This window comes from Dermacentor andersoni, chromosome 2, assembly GCF_023375885.2.
Source record: "Dermacentor andersoni chromosome 2, qqDerAnde1_hic_scaffold, whole genome shotgun sequence".
Classification (NCBI taxonomy): Eukaryota; Metazoa; Arthropoda; class Arachnida; order Ixodida; family Ixodidae; genus Dermacentor; species Dermacentor andersoni.
In genome coordinates, this window is record NC_092815.1 from 255942773 (window position 1) to 255964451 (window position 21679).

Genomic DNA, 21679 nt, shown 5'->3' on the forward strand with positions numbered 1-21679 from the left:
AGGAGACCCGGCAGGGCTGCTCGAGGCACCCACTGGACGTGTATGAGGATATTCGTAGTGGCTGCAAGACGGTGAATGCTATCTGAGAATAGAGTGGACCGAGATACCCTACGTATGCCGCGGATGGCTTGAGTAGAGTCTGTACGAATGATGAGTTGAGAGTATCCAGCAGCTTGAACAGTAGGTAGCAACGCGGCCAAGCCGTCTCGTATGGCAGCAAGCTCGGCAAGGTAGGCCGGTGGTACAGGATCGGCAACATACGAGCACGTCTGGCCTGCCTCTGGTATCAATGGACACACGAGAGCTGTGTGAATCATGGGGCCATTAACACTGGCATCAGTATATGCTACAAGAGTCGCATCGTTTTCATTATCATCGGCGCGACGAAGGCGGAAAACTTGGGCATTCGCCTGACAAATAACCGGGCTATACAAACGACCAAGAGGCTTATTGTCACTTGATTGTACCCTCTTCGGCGGAGCTACATCGGGTGTCGTAGATGCTAGATTGTCTATTTCGTGTCCCACGTACCGGGCCAGTGAAGCCGCCGAGCAGAAATTTGATGGCATTAGGGCGCGCAGGCATCGACGCTGGTGCACGAGGTCGTCGATAGTGTTGAGTTGGGACTCGGCCTGTAGGGTTGGCGACGGAGTGAGACGTGGTAGTCCCGTTATGGTCCGCATGGCTTCGTTATTAATGGCCTCAAGGCGAGCCCATTGCGCATCTGTGCGATGACGAAACTGGGCTCTATAGACGAGTCGTGGTTGCAATACAGAACGGAGAAGAAGGCGAGCCATGTTGGTGCTCACTCAGCCAGATTTATTCGCAATCAGACGTATCAAATGCATCGTTTCTGTCACCTGTTGCTTTGCATTCCTGACCCATGGTCCCGCAGATCCGGTGGAATTCATTTCAAGGTTGAGTACACGGAGAGTTGAAGCCTCGTGTAGTGGTTGCTGATCCAGAGTTAACTGAAGAGGCTGGAGTGCCAGTAGACGGCGTCCATACCTGTTCGCTACTGACATGTACGTCGTCTTGTCCTTGGAGACTTCAAGCCCTATCTGAGCACACCAGTTTGCGTAACGTTTAGGGCCTCTTTGAGCGCTTGTTCTTGGTGGCAGAGTTCAGGATCAACTGACCAGACAGTGATGTCATCTGCGTACATTATTTACTGTGCGTTATGTATCGTCGCTAGCTTCTAAGCTAGTGGAAAGAGAGCAATATTGAGTAGGACTGGTGCGAACACAGTTCCTTGTGGGAAACCCTGATGTGCGACGAACTGACCTGCATGCTTGTCCAGCCATGCGAATGGAGAAGGTGCGAGCGCGTAGGAAGGCTTCGACGAATGTGCAGACACGGCTATGGAACTGAAGCCAATGGAGAATTGCGACAATTGCTTCGTGACTCACATGGTCGTACGCTTTACGAATATCCATTGCCAGAATCGTGCGAATTCTTCGGGAGCGGCCTCCGATGAAAACCATAGAAGATAGGTACGCAAGGCCATCCTCTGCGACTAGATGAGCACGGAAACCGATTTGGTCAGGATGATACCATGAGTACCGCTCGAGCCACCATGTAATACGTGTCGCGAGCATACAGCTTGCCTAACGTTAAGGTTAGTGCTATTGGGCGCATATGAGCGATATTATCGTGGGGATCCCCGGGTTTGGGAAGAGGGACCATTTCTGCATGCCGCCAAGAATCGGGAATGACTCCTGTAGCCCAAGCTTCGTTTATGGATCCCAACAGCACTTCGAGAACCTTGCCTTCCGTGTTTTCACAAGGTTCATTAGTATGCCATCCGGTACTGGTGCCTTGCATGGCTTCGACAGGTCTATTGCCGCTAAAAATTCTGTCACAGTGAAGACAGCTTGTATACCCGCGATGTTGTAGAGCGCAGGCGGCGCGCCTGCGTCCGCGGGAAGGCAGTTTTGAACGACGAAAGGAGGCGGTGCTGTGTCCAAAGCCGGAAAAACTGTGTGGGCAGCAGTTGCTGCGAATACTGCTGGTGTCTGGCCCGATGCTAACAGGGCGCAGGATGCGGGTTCTGGAGGGCGCCGACCACGTTCCATTACTCGGAAGGTGCGCCAAATAGAGCCATTGGTCGACGAAGTTCCGAGAGAAGAGACCAGTCCATCCAGCGACCCCGTTTTAAGCGGAGTTCATGGCTCCGAGCTACTGCAGTAAGGCGTTGGGTCTATAACCGAAATGTATTTGATGCAGGGTCACGTTCTGATGCAAGCTCTGCTTGGCAGCGCGACGCCTAGGGACGCAGAAGTTGCAATTCAGGAGCGGTTCGCGATTCATCAACTACTGCAGTAAGGTGTTGGGCCTCTAACGGAAGGGTATTTGATGCGGGATCGCGTTCTGATGCAAGTCTGCTTGGCGGCGCGACGCCCAGAGACGCAGAAATTGCAAATCAGGAGCGATTCGCTATTCATCAAGTACTGCAGTAAGGCCTTGGGCCTCTAGCCGAAGGGTATTTGATACAGGGTCACGTTTTGATGCAAGTTCTGCTTGGCGGCGCGACGCCCAGAGACACAGAAGTTGCAAATCAGGAGCGGTTCGCCATTCATCAACAACTGCAGTAAGGCGTTTGGCCTCTAACCGAAGGGTATTTGATGCAGGGTCACGTTCTGATGCAAGTTCTGCTTGGCGGCGCCACGCCCAGAGACGCAGAAGTTGCAAATCAGGAGCGGTTCGCGATTCATCAACCCACGACATACGTGTTGCCTCAACTAATGCCGCCTTATAACACGGGTCATCAAAATCAGGCGTACTATTAGCCGATTGCTTTAAGAACTTCTTCACCGAGCAAGCAACAGTAAAATATAATGAAGATGCAGGTTCTGTTAATTCAAGTAAAACAACCAGCTCAGTGTTTCTTTGCCCAACAGATCCCTCAGAAGTTCTTACCGTTCTCATGTCCTTAAGAAATAATTCCAGCTCTGATGTAGAAGGCCTCACAATTGAACCAGTAATTTATTGCTGACTTTCTTGCACTACCTCTGCGTCATATCATTAACCTTTCACTAGAATCACGTATTTCCCTGCAAGAATGAAGCTGGCCAAGGTTACAGTCATTTTCACGTCGGGCTCGAAAAAAGTCACGAGTAATTATCGCACCATCTCTTTACTGCCTGTGTTTTCGAAAGTGCTACAAGAAAATTCTGCTCAAATGTTTGTATAACTTCTTTAATGCTAATCAGTTATTATCCCCATTTCAATTCGGCTTCCGTAGAAGTTGTTCTACAGTATCAGCTTTATTAGTCCAAAAAGAAAATGTTTTACAGAATATTGAAAACAAACTCTTAACACTAGGAATCCTTGTGGATTTCAGTAAGGCCTTCGATTTTCTAGACCATAATATTTTCTTAGATAAGTTAAATAAGTACGGAGTTAGGGGAAGGACACTTAAAATTTTTAGTTCATATCTTAAAGACTGTGAACAAATAGTGAACATAGACGGTTTTTGTTCATCCCAATGTTATCTCAAATGCGGCGTCCCTCAGGGCAGCATAGGACCTTTTCTTTTCAATGTCTACACAAACGATGCGGTAACAATTTCGACAGAGGCTGATTTTGTAATTTATGCCGACGATTACGCTACGCTATTTATTTCTGGTCTTTCTGCTACAGAAATAACTTCAAAAGCAAACAATACCCTAAACAGCCTTTAAGTTGGTCTAAATTAAACAATCTCATAATAAATACAACAAAGTCCAAAGTTATTTTCCGCGCTATAAATCGTCACACAGGGACCAACTTAACCATTAACCTAGGCAATAATATTATTGAGGTCGTCAGCCACCATAAAACACGGGGTGTTATATTTGATGAGCACCTTCGATGGACTGAGCACAGTAATTGCGTAGCCCTAAGTTTATGAAAAGCTGTGGGAGCACCTTCCCGGTGTCGTGGCATTCATCCAGTGCACATTAAAAAAACAGATATATCTTTCATTATTTCAATCATACATAGCATATTGTCATCTTGTTTGGTGCATGGTATAACCTACTAACATAAATAGAATTGTGAGCCTGCAAAAGAAAACAATTCGTATCGTTCCAGGCGAAGAGTACTACGCACTCTCCAAACCGCTTTTTATTCGGTTGAAAATTATACCCGTCAATGTAATGCTACCGCACATTATTGTTTCTTTATCCACCGCTAAGGCCACGTATCGTACTAACTTCCTTATCAGAATACCAGCGCTGAAGTAACGCACACCGGCAGCCAACAAGCGACAATTAGAAAAGTGGCGCCTTCCCAAAATTTGAACAATTTACGGTCAGCAAATCTTAAAGTATATAATACCTTACACACTGAACGCTAATACAACCTTAATTGATGGCCCCGCAATAAATAAACGCGCTTTATTGGAATAATTTTTAAACAGAATTGCTTAATCGGGAGCAGATTTATATATTGTAGTTTAAATTTGGCTTTGTGTGCTCTATTGTGTGGATTAGTTTGGTATGATTTTGCAGGCATTGTCTAATCTCACCTTTTTTTTTCTCTTTCTCGCTCTCCGTTTTTGTGGCAGTTCATTCTTCACAAAATATTTACCTTAAAGGTATGCATGTGTGCACTTGAGTGGTGTGTGTATATATGCCATGTGCGTGTGCCTATGTGAATGTATACGTTGGTGTACATCATCATCATCATCATCAGCCTGGTTATGCCCAATGCAGGGCAAAGGCCTCTCCCATACTTCTCCAACATATACATTCACATATTGGTTGGTGCCACCGTGACTGGGCACGGTGGCACCGTCGACATGCGGTTCAAAAATTGCCAGTTCGTCTACATTTTGCAGTTCGTCTTTGGCCTGCTGCTCGACGCAGGCGATGTGCGTCGCGGAACTACCGGGACCGCTGCGAATGCGCTGGACCGGCATGCAAGGAATGACTACGCACCGACGCTGCCGACACGGACCTTCGCCCATCAGCTGCATCAGCTTACCGGCACATGCGCCTACCCATCTGCTGTAGAGCGCCACCCAGAGTCTGCACAATCTGCGGTTATATATGCGTTCCACGAGGGACCCCCTGTCACTGGGCACGGTGGCACCCTCGACATGCGGTTCACAAATTGCCCGTTCGTCTACATTTTGCAGGTGAGAAAGCGCTTTGGAAAATGCCTCCGTTCAAGTGACCGTTCCTTGTTGGTGTTGCCGTGCCCATGGCAGTATATGGCTGTGTGTGAATCGTGCATGACATACTTAAGAAGCTATTGTTGATAGGCGGAGATATTGAAAGCAACCCTGGCCCTGACCTCCAGAAAATCGCCAAACAACTCACCGAAATTGCTTCCGACATTAAAGATATTGTCACGTGGTCGTGACGTGAAAGAACACAGTAGCAATACTGTGAAACGCAAAACTAACTTTTATTGGGCGAACCTGTGCCCACAAAAGAGGCTACACTTATAGCACAACGACAGTGGCGAACACCTCGGCGATCGTCGAAAATCTGATCAGCGGGTCAAGCGCGTCGGCTTTTATACAGCAGTCGTCGAATGTTCCAAACTAATCGTTGGGACCCGCATGCTTTCCACAAAGTTCTACAACATTCGAGTCACGCGATGAAATCAGATAACACAAGGTTCGGCGACAACAGACAGCGGATAGAAGCATCGATAACTTTCCAGGAACTTCGGACACATGCAGACGCGTCCTGCGCTGTGCGATAACATTTGTTAGGCGGCGAAACGTGGTCGCCCGTTAAATGTAAGTACACGTGTCAATATCAAAGAAAAGCCACTAGCGGATATAGATAACACGCTTGACTTCATTACGAAACTTGAAGCTGAAGTGACCGCGTGTAATACAGAAATGGTTTCTATGAATAAGGTAATTAAGAGTCTTGAATAAAAATAGACGACATCGAAAACCGTAGCAGAAGGTCAAACCGAATTGTTTATGGCCTACCAGAAATGGAAGAAGGAACAAGCGAAGCGCTAAAAGAAGCCGTAAGTGAGGAAATAATCGTAAAAATTCTTGAACTCGAACCTGTGGCCAGACGATGACCGAACAAGACGAGGCCAGTGATGTTTAAATCACTAGACGCAAGAGATAAAAGTGTCATACTAAAAAACTGCTTTAAACTAAAGAAATCAGAGCTCTCGATAGGGGAAGATTTTTCGCGTAAAGTTAGAGAGACCCGAAAGAAACACTTGAACAGTGCAAAGGAAAACCCGGAAAATAAAGACAAGGTGTCGTTAGCGTGCAACACACTGTTCATTAACAACCGTGTTTTCATCTGCGATGACGAAAAGAATGACAGGGTAGAAATAAAGAAGCATGACAAAATGGAACAAAGAAAGAACGCGCACGTGGGAAAAAGAAAAAACGAAGTAAACCGCCCGGCAACACGCCAATACCAGCGCAAGAAAAAATAACGTTGTTAAACGTAAACGCTCGAAGTATGTTAAATAAGGTGCAGCCATTTGAAAACTTATTGCTCGATCGTGAACCAGATATAGTGGTAGTCACCAAAACATGGTTATTATCGTCTGTCTCAAGCCATGAAGTCACTCCCCCGAACTACGTACTGGTTCGCAAAGATAGGCAATGACGTGGTGGAGGCGTGGCGTTAGCATTAAAGAAATCAATCCCGCTGGTCATTCTTCCAGAGGTAGCTGATGCTGAGGCAATCTTTTGTAAGACTAACACTAAAGGCACAAGTATAGTTGTTGGCTGCCTATATCGAAGCCCCGTATGTGGACACGAATGCATAATTGCCGTACAAGAATATTTGCAGCAACATGGCTCGCAATTGTCGTGTTATTCTTATGGGTGATTTTAACCTTGCCGACCTTAACTGGTCTACCATGCAGTACACAACAAAGGCTTCAGAAGCCCTTCTCGATATGATGTTAAATTTCAACTTTCGCCAAATTGTGGAATACCCCACAAGGGTGCAAAACGAGTCTCGGAGTATACTTGACCTGATCTTACCAAGTAGCAACTTTCTCTTAGAACAAGTCAAGGTAGAAATAATAGAAGGAATATCCGATCACAATATTCCGATGTGTATCTTACCTCTAGATTGCAATATATCAGGGCAAACCGCAGCCCAAGCTATAATCAATTTCGACAAAGCAGATGACGCCCACATACAAACCTATTTAGCTGATGTGTAGAAGAATAGACGCCCGCTCTGTACATGCAGCACGTGGTCAATGTTGCTAGGCCCTTTCTTAACCTCGGCGGCGTCTCCAACCCGCCAGCGACGCGGGAGCCGCCACACTGCGTGCAGCAGTCCCATTCAAGGTTTGTCTGTGTGGACCTACATGCCTGTCGGCGGAATGCCAACTCAGTGCGCACAGTACCGCCTTCCCCGCACCTCGCCCCCTTGGAGCATGCCGTGACTCGTCACCCGACGCCGCGCGGTGCTTCTTAAAACTCAAACGGTTGCCCCGCAGACGTGGAATGAAGTGGACCCCCTCTCTATACACAAAGCACGTGGACGACTCGCGACACGTATCAATGCGGCATTACCCCAAGGTTTTGTAATAGGACCGCTCTTGTTTAACGTCTATATGAATGATATGGTACACAATGTCAAATCATCTCTTTTAGTTAAATTGTTTGCAGACGACTGTGCCACTTTTGAAACCATAAATTTTGTTTTTTATCAACTTGAGTTGAACATGAATCTAAAATTACTGGCAGAATGGTGTACTAAGTGCGATATGATTATTAATTTTGAAAAAAAGAAAGTACAGGTGTGTGTTACAATTAAAATAAACAAACGGGTGCTTTCGTATAACGGACGGTAACATGACCAAACAAGTAGAGGAATATAAGTAATAAGGAATTACGATTACGTCCAGGCTTAAATGAACCGCCCACATTGTTAACATATGCTCTGCAGCTCGCAAAATATTAGGCGTCCTAAACCACAAATTAAGAAGCTCGTCAAACCAACTAAGAAATAACGCGTACAAATTCATAGTAAATCCTTGTCTGGAGTACGTAAGTATTGTGTGGGACCATCACACAACGGTAGATATAGAAAGAATAGAAAACATGCAAAAATTAGCGGCTTGCTTGATATATAACCGCTATAAACGCCGGGACTTCCCGACTGCTATGCTGCAGGAAGCAAAGCTGAAATGCTTAAAAGAACGCCGAAGAATTGCTAGAATTAAGTTTAGTAACGGCTTATATTTTTCGAAACTAGGAATTGATCCCTAAAAATTAAAAAAAAATTACATTATGGGGCTTTCCGTGCCAAAACGACTTTATGATAAAGAGGCACGCCGTAGTGGAGGACTCCGGAAATTTCGGCTACCTGGGGTTCTTTAACGTGCGCCTAAATCTAAGCACACGGGTGTTTTCGCATTTCGCCCCCACCGAAATGCGGCCGCCGTGGCCGGGATTCGATCCCGCGACCTCGTGCGCGGCAGCCCAACACTATAGCCACTGAGCAACCACGGCGGGTCCCCAAAAATACATAACTAAACAATCATTTGAAAAATCTCGTTATAGGCATCAACACACTATTTCCTCGTACAAAATATAAGTGTTCATTTTTCGTCAATGCAATCACAGATTGGAATGGACTGCCGCATGATTCTCTCCTCCTTGCCCCTGATGAGTGACTTTGACCGTCAGGATGCATTGTTGTCTGAGACGTGCCCTGTTGTGAACGCTCTCTTCTTTTATGAATTTTTCCAAAGCAGCACTATCTCGTTCAGTTTTGTATAATCATGCATCGTCCATTTTCAGTGTATTTTTGTCAATACGCTTGCTTTTTTTCAAGGTCGAATATTTTTGCCCTTTTTGTATTCTGACTCTCCTGCTTGGACCGTATTCGTTCCACAGTATGTGATAAAGAAGTTACAGTGATCATAGTGGAGGACCATAAAACTTGGTTGGCGCTGACTGTGCCCGGCTGCATCCATGTAGCGGTACTATACAATGTGAATGTGAGCAGAAGAGTTAGACGCCACAGAGAAAAACCGAAGGCCTTCACTCGTTGCGTGGAATCCTTTAAGAGCAGGTTATTCGCCAGATGTAATTTATCCCCAGTAAATACATAGATAAGTTATTTGAGGCGTCCTATTTTGATGTGGCAAGTGCGAAGTTTGTATCTTGATGGTTTCTATGGTTTCTATGGTTTCTTGATGGTCTACCGTGCTCTGGTGTTTTCTTAACCTCGCATTGGTGCAATGGCATGTGTACACCTGTGTACAGTAGCAAAGTGGCTTACGTTTAAGGTCAACAAGAAGATAAATGTACAAAGTAAAAATATAAGTTGCCCATTCTTCCCTATGACCAAAGGTTCGCTTACAATTTGAAAAAGAAAATGTTTCCTCTCACTAAGGTGTGAGAGTCGCTTTGGGCACCAAAAGAACTGCGTAGCATCTGTGGTAGAGTGCACTAGAAAGCAAAAAGTTGCGATAGATTGGAGATGCAGTGGAAAGTTAAGCACAGAAAATGTTTTATTTCATGCACCATTATTGTGTTTTATCATATGCTCGTGTTCTGTGGGAACGCATACATTGGGAAGACAAGCCTTTGCGCCAATGTTGATATTAAATGGACGCCAGAGAAAGGTGTGAATCCGGAACAAGTATTCACACTTGGTTGCCCACAGTGCATTTCGTGGATGTGTTGAACTTTACAAATGAGTGTTGGGGTCGATAGTCATAAATAAAAAGACAAAATAGTTGAAAGTTAGTTATGTGTCAGTCGAACTTCTGCGGCGAATGATTTGTTTATAGAAACACTTCTTTCTGTATATGTGCCAACCCCTAGGGAGACATTACGTAGGTCAGTCATGCTCGCAAAGTTAAAAATCAGTACAAGGAAAACCCAAAGGGCTTTATGGGAGTGACGTGCAGATTTGCCACCCGATGAAAGTTATACATATATTTACTGAGGGTACATTATAGCCGGTACATAATCCGCTCGTGATACGCAAAAGACGCCTTCCTCACGTCTTTACTTTCTTATTGTGTCTTCAAGCTTGTTATGCACCATCTGTGTTACAGCGAAGCTGTTGCCATCTAGTTGGTAGGAATTTTCGTGCCCGTCAGCAAAAAAAGAACTTGAACCGAAAGATAGTCCATATCTCCTTAGGAATCAGGCACACAACACACTGCTCAGCATTTATTACAATGAAGAAAAGCACAAAACAAGCGTCATAACTGCACGACGGCTGATAAGGTGCCTGTGAACAATGCAAGGCACGTTCCTTCTCCCCGCGTGTGTTTCCCGGTAAAGATTACGGCTGCCTAAGCTGATCTGCTAGGAAAGGGGCAACAGCAGCATAGGAATCAGTGAGCGACGTCACCAAACTTTATATATAAAAGGTAGACCTGCCTAGCAACTCATTCAGTTCATTGCAAAATCGTTGTGAGTAGTTCACGCGAAGACTCCCGAAGAGCAGCGTGAATACGATGAGCGTCGAAGAGAGCAAAATCCCAATGCTCAACAACGGTGCAAGGCAAAGCAGAGCAATAAAACATTTCATATCCCCATCGACGGCATTTCAGGCAGCTTCGCTGGCCATCCACTGTCGTAGCTTCGGGATGGTGACCAAATGTTTGGTATAGCTGCGTACGTGTAGCTGGGTACAGTTCTTCCTTGTCCTCGTTGTTCCTGCGCTATCTTACTCGTAACAAAATACATCTACCTGCACTACATGTTTTCCCAGCATGTTTCCTTTATGGCAAGTTTTGTATTACTGCTCATTGCAGTCTCTGAAATTGGCAGTGTCAGGTAGTATATTTAGTCTTGAAAAAACGCTTATGTCAGCGTAAGAAAAAACTTTACTATAAATATTGCTGCAGTTCTTTGTAATATTGTCAGTAATGAATTTTCATGCACTGTTGCGCATTGTAGGAAAGAAGAGAATTGATCCACAAATTTTTGATATATTGTTTTGCAGATCATTTTTCAACCAAGGTAAAACACATGCAACAGTTGCGTAGGAAAAGAGCCAACAAGAGCACCATATTTTAAGGCAGCCGTTTTTACTGCTAAATTTGATTATTCGTGGTCAACCCGTTGCTTTCAGGAAGCATTTTGTAATGCATAGATTATGTGGTCTGAGTTGGAATATTGTTCTTACTGCACTTCATTACGTGGACCTCCTTTTTGCATGCACGTGGCCCTTTGTTATGTATACTTTATTTGCTTAGGAGGTTAAATCATAAGTTCTAAGTAAAAATACGCCTGTGAGAACGATGAAATAAATTTAGATATAGACTTGTGCTGTGGTGAATTGAACTTTTGCATGAGTTACATGCAATTTCAGGGTGCCATTAAGGTTAATAGCGGAATTGCAGTGCCGTGCATATGCAGCTGCAAAGTTTGATGTCTCTTCAAGACTGTTTTGCTTGTTTGGCCATTGCTTCCAGTTTAATAGTAAAGAGAACTGTCTTGTGTTCATGGTGATTCTCTGCTGACTGATACATTTGACACTCCTAGAAGACAATAACAAAGAGTGATGAAAGATTCACTTTTTTGCCAACCTTCCATGTGCTTTATGGCAAGTTAGTTGTGGGTTTTTTGTTATTCGAGGTTATCTTTTCATTGTGCACTGTCCGCAAAAGTTTTCGACTAACTTTAAAGAGCGGCTTGGCACTGTAAGTGAGTGTAAGTGGTTCGAGCGGCATGCATGTGTTAGGTACTTCACTCTATTTGCAACAGGCCTGCACCATGCGCTAAGGGTAACTTGACGCACACTGCTGGAGTCATCAAATTCGTTGAGAATAGACACTTGAATACTTCGATCAGGAATGGTCATGCGACCTTTTATCTTGAGTCGTCTGACTCATCTAGAATAACGGGCGGATTCCCTCAGCAGTAGCCTTGCAACTTTCTTGAGGTGGTCCAGGAGACTACTAGAACAGGTCTGCATGACTGTTGTGTGAGGAGTAGCCACCTTGCATACAGCACACATAGACTCGGGACTCTCTTCCGAGAAGAGTTCGGGTGTCTCCCCCAACGTGTGTCGCATACGTGGCGAGTCCAGACTCTTCGAAAAGAGTAAGGTTAAGAGTAATTGATGTAAGAGTAAGAGTAATTGATGCACACGCGATTATCGAGTTTTCTCTGTTCACGTGTCTACACACGCCACACCACGCCTTTTTAGTTAGTCAGGCTACGTGTACTGCAATTCAAATTGCCACTACAGCTACGAGCATTGTATTTCGAGTTATATTCTAGCATTAGCATTTCTTATCGCATTCATTGTATTGCCCCAATGGTACAAGTGCGATTTTTCTTGCAAAAGCAACACGTCGCCCCTGCCCAGTCGCCTGGTCTCGCCATGCCCATTGGCTGTCAACTTCGGTCACCTACCAAATCGTAACACCGGGCGGATAGCCCAAGGAACTAGAATCCGACGTGGGAACAAACCTCTGGCACAGTGGACGCCGTGACCTGCACATCCTTGGAAACGTTATTGAGTTAGCTAACCCATGTACCTATTTTCTTCGCTATCCCTGCTTTCCTTTCCTATAGGTGCAATAGTCACCCATTCACACCACTAGGTTTCGTTCCTGCATTGTGTCCCACAGCTGTTCTTTGGCATTCACTTCGTGTCCCACAGCGTTCTTTGGCAAAAATTATCATATTTGCGGTGAAACACATGGTGGATCATAGTTGCATGTTTGTGGTACAGCAACACTAAGCCGAACCCTGACTTAGCATTCCAAGATATCAACGTGATTGGTGACCTCCACGCTAAATGCAGTTATGCAAACTGCATTGCTTCCTACACTGTCTTCTACTTTCAGTAGTACACACAGCGACTCCGAGCATTCTGTTTCGATGTAACAGGCATTGCTGAGACATGAAGTGGGGCTCGATTTTCTTACGCAATGCATTCACCGTCAGATATGCCACGAACACTGGACAGCGTTTCACTACATGCAAGCGCTGCGATGCCGAACTGGAACAGTGACCGTATTCACCACCCGTTATGAGAAAGTAATTTTGTTGGTGCTACTGAAGTAAAAAAATTACGAGCAGATTTGTATTCTGACGCGGAAATGCTGCCCCTACCAATGCAGGCTGCTTGCATGCCTCCCGTGAGTCGTAAAGGCTGTGGCGTTGGTCGCGAATACATATTTGTTGTGTTGTGTTGAAGCTTTTCCTCAAGTCTAAATATTTTAAGGCAGTTTGTCGTGTGCGTATCATGGCCACGCACGCTTATATCGCCTTCCGTTTCCCTACCACGGGTGCGCTTTAAAACCACGGCGCTGCAATTTTGCTTCAGACTATCCTTTCCTTCCTTCTTCTCCGCCCTTAAACTGGCTCTCTTAACTACTACACGCAGAGACAAAGCAACAGCGCGCGCATTAGATCGCATAGATGAGATGAATATTTACAATTATTATTAGGGTTATAATTATATTCGAGTGCTGATTGCTGTGCTATCGTTTGTTAACGAAGCTTTCCCTCAAGTCTAAATATTTTAAGGCAGTTTGTCGTGTGCGTATCATGGCTACGCACGCTTATATCGCCGTCCGTTTCTCTATCACGGGTGCGCTTTAAAACCACGGCGCTGCAATTTTGCTTCAGACTATCCTTTCCTTCCTTCTTCTCCGCCCTTAAACTGGCTCTCTTAACTACTACACGCAGAGACAAAGCAACAGCGCGCGCATTAGATCGCATAGATGAGATGAATATTTACAATTATTATTAGGGTTATAATTATATTCGAGTGCTGATTGCTGTGCTATTGTTTGTTACCGAAGCTTTCCCTCAAGTCTAAATATTTTAAGGCAGTTTGTCGTGTGCGTATCATGGCTACGCACGCTTATATCGCCGTCCGTTTCTCCACCACGGGTGCGCTTTAAAACCACGGCGCTGCAGTTTTTGCTTTCCTTTCCTTCCTTCTTCTCCGCCCTTAAACTGGCTCTCTTAACTACTACACGCAGAGACAAAGCAACAGCGCGCGCATGCGATCCCATAGATGAAATGAATATATATATATATATATAGAAAACTATCAGTCATAGCTCTCGTAGTATAGCCCTCTGGGCCGTTTCATTTTTTTTTTCTTTCGAAAGTAGTCCTATTAGGGTTATTATAATTACACGAAGGTATTTCGCCCTCGTCAGCAGCAGTCCTCGAGATTATTCTGGCGGCTAGCTTCCCACGCTATGCGTGACGCCATCGCACCTGGTTAAGCTTCTCCTAGACGCTAGAGTTATACTATGTCCGCGCAACCTTGAGCGATCGGAAAGCGCGTTTCCCCCTTGGCCGGCGGGGACGGGAGGCTTTGTTCCGGCCGCAAAGCTCTCCACGTCTCAGTAAGGTGCCTGGTGGTGGTCTCGTGCGGACGATGCCCTCTTGGTGAGCGCAAATTTCCCCTCATCTTTTAAGAGGTTCAATACTTACAAGCACTTGTCTCGCAAACCATATTTATTTCAAGGAAATTTTCCACGTCTCAATAATTTCTCTCGTCGTATTCGAGTTCTGATTGCCCTGTTATAGTTTGACAACAAAGCTTTCCCTCAAGTCTAAATATTTTAAGGCAGCTTTCCTTGTCTCTAAAGCCGCTCGAGTTCGCTCTTCTCCTCGGGCAGCCATTTTTCCAAAAAAGTATGCCTTCCAACTACTCGACTATCAAAAAACCACAAAAACCGACTATCGCGGACATCATGAGTCCCTTTCCACGTAAGTGTGAGGCTCGGAGCAGGAGCTGTGGCGCTTGAAAGTAGCCTGGGGCCTGACGAACCAACCGACTGAGCTATCTTTCCGGGCAACATCGAAGGGTCACGAGTTCAAATCACCTGTTATGTTCCTCTTTTTTCGCCCCTTTTTCTTTCTTTTTTTTTTCTTTCTTTTAATGTCTTTTCCTTTATTTTATCACTGTACGGGAACCCTCCTAAAATAAAAAAAACAAAGATATATATCTTCAAATATATATGGCCTCACATGTGCAGGTCATAAATACCAGGTTCTCTAGCCGAGTGCCATCCGTGCGGTATAACCGAGCTCAGATTGGTCCACCTTGACTGATCAAATAGGGCACCACTGTATATAAAATGAGGCGTACAACTCCTGCGGGACCCGCCGTGGTTACTCAGTGGCTATGGTGTTAGACTGCTGAGCACGAGGTCGCGGGATCGGATCCCGGCCAAGGCGGCCGCATTTCGATGGGGGCGAAATGCGAAAACACCCGTGTACTTAGATTTAGGTGCACGTTAAAGAACCCCAGGTGCTCGAAATTTCCGGAGTCCTCCACTACGGCGTGCCTCATAATCAGAAAGTGGTTTTGTCACGTAATATCCCCCAATGTATATTTAAATTTAACTCCTGCGGGAACGGTACAGTATCCGCCTCCCGTGCAAGAGGACCGTCATTCAAATCCCGGGCCGCACAATTCTCCACCGGAAAATACCAGAAAAAAACAACAACCGTGTGTTGAGAAAATTGCACAAACAGGCCTGGAGTGCGGCCTGATCCCGGTGACCAGAAGCGGTAACGCACTCTCTCACCAGAGCAGGATTGGCCACCCTGGTGCAGTACTTGGCCACAACCTCCTATATAAACACAACAATCAAACCCCGGCCCTCAGTCCCCAGCAGCTGCGAAGCAACTGACCACGGCGGCGGTCAGACCTGCGACGCTGCAGAGGGTGCTAAGAATGCCTGGCTCCGGACAGGCCGCCATTGGAATATGAACCTGGCAGCGTTTAACGCTAGAACGTTATCTAGTGAGGCGAGTCTAGCAGTGCTATTGGAGGAATTAGAGGACAGTAAATGGGATATAATAGGGCTCAGTGAAGTTAGGAGGCAAAAGAAGCATATACAGTGCTAAAAAGCGGGCATGTCTTGTGCTACCGGGGCTTAGCAGAGAGACGAGAACTAGGAGTCGGATTCCTGATTAATAAGAACATAGCTGGTAACATACAGGAATTCTATAGCATTAACGAGAGGGTGGCATGTCTTGTTGTGAAACTTAATAAGAGGTACAAAATGAAGGTTGTACAGGTCTACGCCCCTGCATCTAGTCATGATGACCAGGAAGTCGCAAGCTTCTATGAAGACGTGGAATCGGCGATGGGTAAAGTCAAAACAAAATACAGTATACTGATGGGCGATTTCAATGCCAGGGTAGGCAAGAAGCAGGCCGGAGACAAGTCAGTGGGGGAATATGGCATAGGCTCTAGGAATAGCAGAGGAGAGTTATTAGTAGAGTTTGCAGAACAGAATAATATGCGGATAATGAATACCTTTTTCCGCAAGCGGGTTAGCCGAAAGTGGACGTGGAGGAGCCCGAATGGTTAGACTAGAAATGAAATCGACTTTATACTCTGCGCGAACCCTGGCATCATACAAGATGTAGACGTGCTCGGCAAGGTGCGCTGCAGTGACCATAGGATGGTAAGAACTCGAATTAGCCTTGACTTGAGGAGGGAACGGAAGAAACTGGCACATAAGAAACCAATCAGTGAGTTAGCGGTAAGAGGGAAACTAGAGGAATTCCGGATCAAGCTACAGAACAGGTATTCGGCTTTAACCCAGGAAGAGGACCATAGTGTTGAAGCAATGAACGACAATCTTATGGGCATCATTAGGGAGTGCGCAATAGAAGTCGGTGGTAACGCCGTTAAACAGGAAACCAGTAAGCTATCGCAGGAGACGAAAGATCTGATCAAGAAACGCCAATGTATGAAAGCCTCTAACCCTACAGCTAGAATAGAACTGGCAGAACTTTCTAAGTTAATCAACAAGCGTAAGACAGCGGACGTAAGGAACTATAATATGGATAGAATTGAACAGGCTCTCAGGAACGGAGGAAGCCTAAAAGCAGTAAAGAAGAAACTAGGAATAGGCAAGAATCAGATGTGTGCGTTAAGAGACAAAGCCGGCAATATCGTTTCTAATATGGATGAGATAGTTCAAGTGGCTGAAGAGTTATATAGAGATTTATACAGTACCAGTAACACCCACGACGATAAGGTGAGAGAGAATAATCTAGAGGAACTTGAAATCCCACAAGTAACACCGGAAGAGGTAAAGAACGCCTTGGGAGCTATGCAAAGGGGGAAGGCAGCTGGGGAGGATCAGGTAACAGCAGATTTGTTGAAGGATGGTGGGAAGACTGTCCTAGAAAGGTTGGCCGCCCTATATACACAATGCCTGATGGCCTCGAACGTACCGGAATCTTGGAAGAACGCTAACATAATCCTAATCCATAAGAAAGGGGACGCCAAAGACTTGAAAAATTATAGACCGATCAGCTTACTGTCCGTTGCCTACAAAGTATTTACTAAGGTAATCGCAAATAGAATCAGGAATACCTTAGACTTCTGTCAACCAAAGGACCAGGCAGGATTCCGTAAAGGCTACTCAACAATAGACCATATTCACACTATCAATCAGGTGATAGAGAAATGTGCGGAATATAACCAACCCTTATATATAGCCTTCATTGATTACGAAAAAGCATTTGATTCAGTCGAAACCTCAATAGTCATGGAGGCACTACGGAATCAGGGTGTAGATGAGCCATATGTAAAGATACTGGAAGCTATCTATAGCGGTTCCACAGCCACCGTAATCCTCCACAAAGAAAGCAACAAAATCCCAATAAAGAAAGGCGTCAGACAGGGAGATACGATATCTCCAATGCTATTCACAGCGTGTTTACAGGAGGTATTCAGATACCTGGAGTGGGAAGAATTGGGGATAAAAGTGGATGGAGAATACCTTAGCAACTTGCGATTGGCTGATGATATTGCCTTGCTTAGTAACTCAGGAGACCAATTGCAATGCATGCTCACTGACCTGGAGAGGCAAAGCAGAAGGGTGGGTCTGAAAATTAATCTACAGAAAACTAAAGTAATGTTTAACAGTCTCGGAAGAGAACAGCAGTTTACGATAGGTAGGGAGGCACTGGAAGTGGTAAGGGAATACATCTACTTAGGGCAGGTAGTGACCGCGGATCCCGATCATGAGACTGAAATAACCAGAAGAATAAGAATGGGCTGGGGTGCGTTTGGCAGGCATTCTCAAATCATGAACAGCAGGTTGCCACTATCCCTCAAGAGGAAAGTGTATAACAGCTGTGTCTTACCAGTACTCACCTACGGGGCAGAAACCTGGAGGCTTACGAAAAGGGTTCTGCTGAAATTGAGGACGACGCAACGAGCCATGGAAAGAAGAATGATAGGTGTAACGTTAAGGGATAAGAAAAGAGCAGACTGGGTGAGGGAACAAACGCGGGTAAATGACATCTTAGTTGAAATCAAGAAAAAGAAATGGGCATGGGCCGGACATGTAATGAGGAGGGAAGATAACCGATGGTCATTAAGGGTTACGGACTGGATTCCAAGGGAAGGAAAGCGTAGTAGGGGGCGGCAGAATGTTAGGTGGGCGGATGACATTAAGACGTATGCAGGGACAACATGGCCATAATTAGTACATGACCGGAGTAGTTGGAGAAGTATGGGAGAGGCCTTTGCCCTGCAGTGGGCGTAACTAGGCTGATGATGATGATGATGAGCACCATTGCTCCGATAAGTTTCCCTGGAAGCGTACTAAAATGGGTTGGTTCATCTCTATCTAACGTATTACCGGGTCAGTTGGTCGCATGTTAGAATCCCCATAGACTAAAACTCAATACCGTTTCTTCCTCCTCGCCCTTAAAAGTTCTACCTAAAGCCGCAATGCTTCACCGTCCTATGATCACCCTTCGCTTTGTTATCAGCTCTCGCAGTCGCCCCTTCATGACGCTAATTGATTTGTCTTTCGTTGTTTTCCAGTGCGGCGGTTCCGGCTTCCTACCCTTTTTGCGCATGGGAGCCTGAACTATTCGCGGTCCTCGCTTCGGTGCAGCCATCCTTACTTGGCGAAATGGTGGTTTTTCTTTTATTCGTTCTCCTCCACCTTCCACTGCCACCATGCTCGTTCTTGAGCTCGTTTACTAGCTTCCTGACATGCTTCGCTAGTTTATGCTTCGCCTGCTCTAGACGGTCTGGTCGCCCCTCCTTGCACACACGCCCTAAAGCTAAAATCCACTACATCTGCCTCACCTGCCTATACAAACCGCGGTACTTCAAACTGGCAGGGATGTTTGAACTCTGTACAACAGGCGCTCAGGGCTCCCTTTCCAACAGATTATCTTGTACTAACACCGTTGTATAAAACTAGCACTACTCGTACAAAAAAAGTCTACATGTGTGTACAGCGCAAAAGACGAGGACTGAAGGAAGAGCACAACACAGCGCCTGTGTTGTGTTCTTCCGTCAGTCCTCGTCTTTAGTGCTGTACCTGTACACACATGTCGATATTGAATTACCAACTCGCCCAAGCTTCCATGTTACCAAAAAAATCCGCAGTACTTTCTTGTACTTTACAAAAAAAAATCGAAGCGCACGATCAGAAAATAGTCCACTGGCTTAGCCTAACATGAGTTAGAACCAAAGAAAAAGCAAGGAAAGCTAGTAACAAAGGTTCGGCAGTCCCCACCTGAAGATTTCTTCCGAAGTAGATATGACTAGCATTCAAACAATGTAGTGACACACCGCATTGCTCAAGACTGCTTTATTTAGAATCTCTAGCAGTCATTATAGATTATGTAGTGTACTGCTCAAAAAATACACTTCAATATGCGAAAGAAATTAGAGACACGAAAGGAAAGAGCGCTGTAAACGTGCGCCTTTTGAACTGCCTTCTTTATTCTCGTGTCTGTTATATTTTTCCTCACCTCACGATATATTTTTCGCGCCGGAAGCTACAAAATTGTGTATGAGCCAAGTAGCCTGTGAAAATTAGTTTTGTTATTGAAATATTTCCGTTGCTTCCACCATATGGGATATTAGTTGTCTCGACAACGGCACGTTTGGCTATCGCTTTCCAGGATCGACCATGACCTTGGCGGCATGACGACAACTGTATGACGAAGGAGCAATGACGTTGATAGAGTGACGAAAGCGTCACCATACCGGCAACGATTTACGATCCTTAAATTGAGGTGCTGCCTGAGCTTCCACTGTCAACCCTCCTATGTACAAGAACTTTTGTTCAGACCTGACGATTACAGGCCAATTGTCGTCGTTGCGCGTGAGTGCAATTTTTGACAAAAAAGTATAAAATTCGCGGATAGGGTTTTGCTAACTATTGCCATTCGCTATTAAATTTGGATGTTTCAATATTGTATTACAACTTTCACGATACCGCGCCCTACTTTTTTATTTTAGGTACTGTCCATCGTGCTGTCTTTAAGCACTGGCTCCATCAATCCTCATAGTGGGTAAGGTCCACGGAGCTAAGAAGCAGAACATGCGCGTACACGGCGGCGAGCAACCTTCCGAGCCGTACCAGAGGCCACTCACGCTCTGGTTCGCGGTGACGGCGTTGAGTGCCTGGTCAGGGTCCTTCTGCGTGGGCATCACGCTCGGCTACACATCGCCGGCGGCTGACAGCCTGGCGACCAGCACTGGGGCGAACGCCGATGACCTCCACACCGTGGCATACTCCGCCTGGTATGTGTCACACCCGGCTCTCGTGAGAAGTAGGGTGAGAAAAAAATGCGATTGTGGAGCCACGTGAGCTTGCTGGTGGCAGGATTGCATTTAAAACATACCGATGCCGATTCATTTTGCGTGCGTTTTACATTTGGAATGTGCTGATGGACCGTTATGTTTACCTATGGCTGTAATATTACATGCTGCCCTAATTATTCTATACTTATAATGAAAATCCAACACGGGAGAAAATGCTTAGGACGTTAAAGACGAAAGTTTCCTGGTGTTCACAGCGACGACAATGCTTCGCCCGAAGGATGAATTATTGCATGCGGTAATGCACGTAGGAAGGCTCGTAAATTCATGGGAAGTATAAACTGTTATAAACATTCGCATACTGACTGAACCTGCGTCAAAGAGACTCGCGAACAGATTTAACTGTTCCAACGCTCCCGGGATGAGAACCGACCGCGTCGAGAGCGCCTGCATGTCCCAGTGTTAAGGTTCCGTTCTGCCAACATGTCGCTGTGTCGCGCCGCCGTAACTTAGCAGGTCACGTGACTTCAATCGCTTTGTGAGCAGGCAGACAGTGCGCAGCAAAACACCAACATTCTCAAGCTCGCTGTCGCGTTCGTACGCCCGCCTTTGTGCCCGTTGGAGATCACGGCGACCTATAAAAATCGGCACGTGTGGCTATGAGCGCCCGAAAGCACTCCGAGGCTCGATATAATGGCTATGGCAATAATATATTGCGCAAGAACAATGAAATACCAAAGTACGTCACTAATTCAGCACTTGTCTTATATTCGAAGTGAATATAAATACTCTAAAATAAAATAGAAAGAATGCAATTACGGGACCAATAATATTTACAGCTTACAAAAACATTAGTAAAAAATTGTGCAAACTTGAGAACTATGCTGTAACAGCGCGACTGAAACAGGGACGCATAGGGAAGCAGACACCACAGAACAAGCGCTTGTTCTGTGGCCTGTGTGCTCCCTGTGCGCCATTGTTTCAGCCACGCTGTTCGGGCATAGTTCTAAAGAGGAACCAACTAGCCCTCATCTCAGAAGCTACTAATGTGATAGCTTCTGCCTAGCTGTATTGCCAGATAGTGTTTTAGTTGTGCCGTATTCCGGTCAATCAAGCTCGGACCGATTGCCGGATAGACATCGGTGTAAATGTGAGTGGCCAGAGGGGTGCAGCCACCTGCTGGGGCAGAGCTC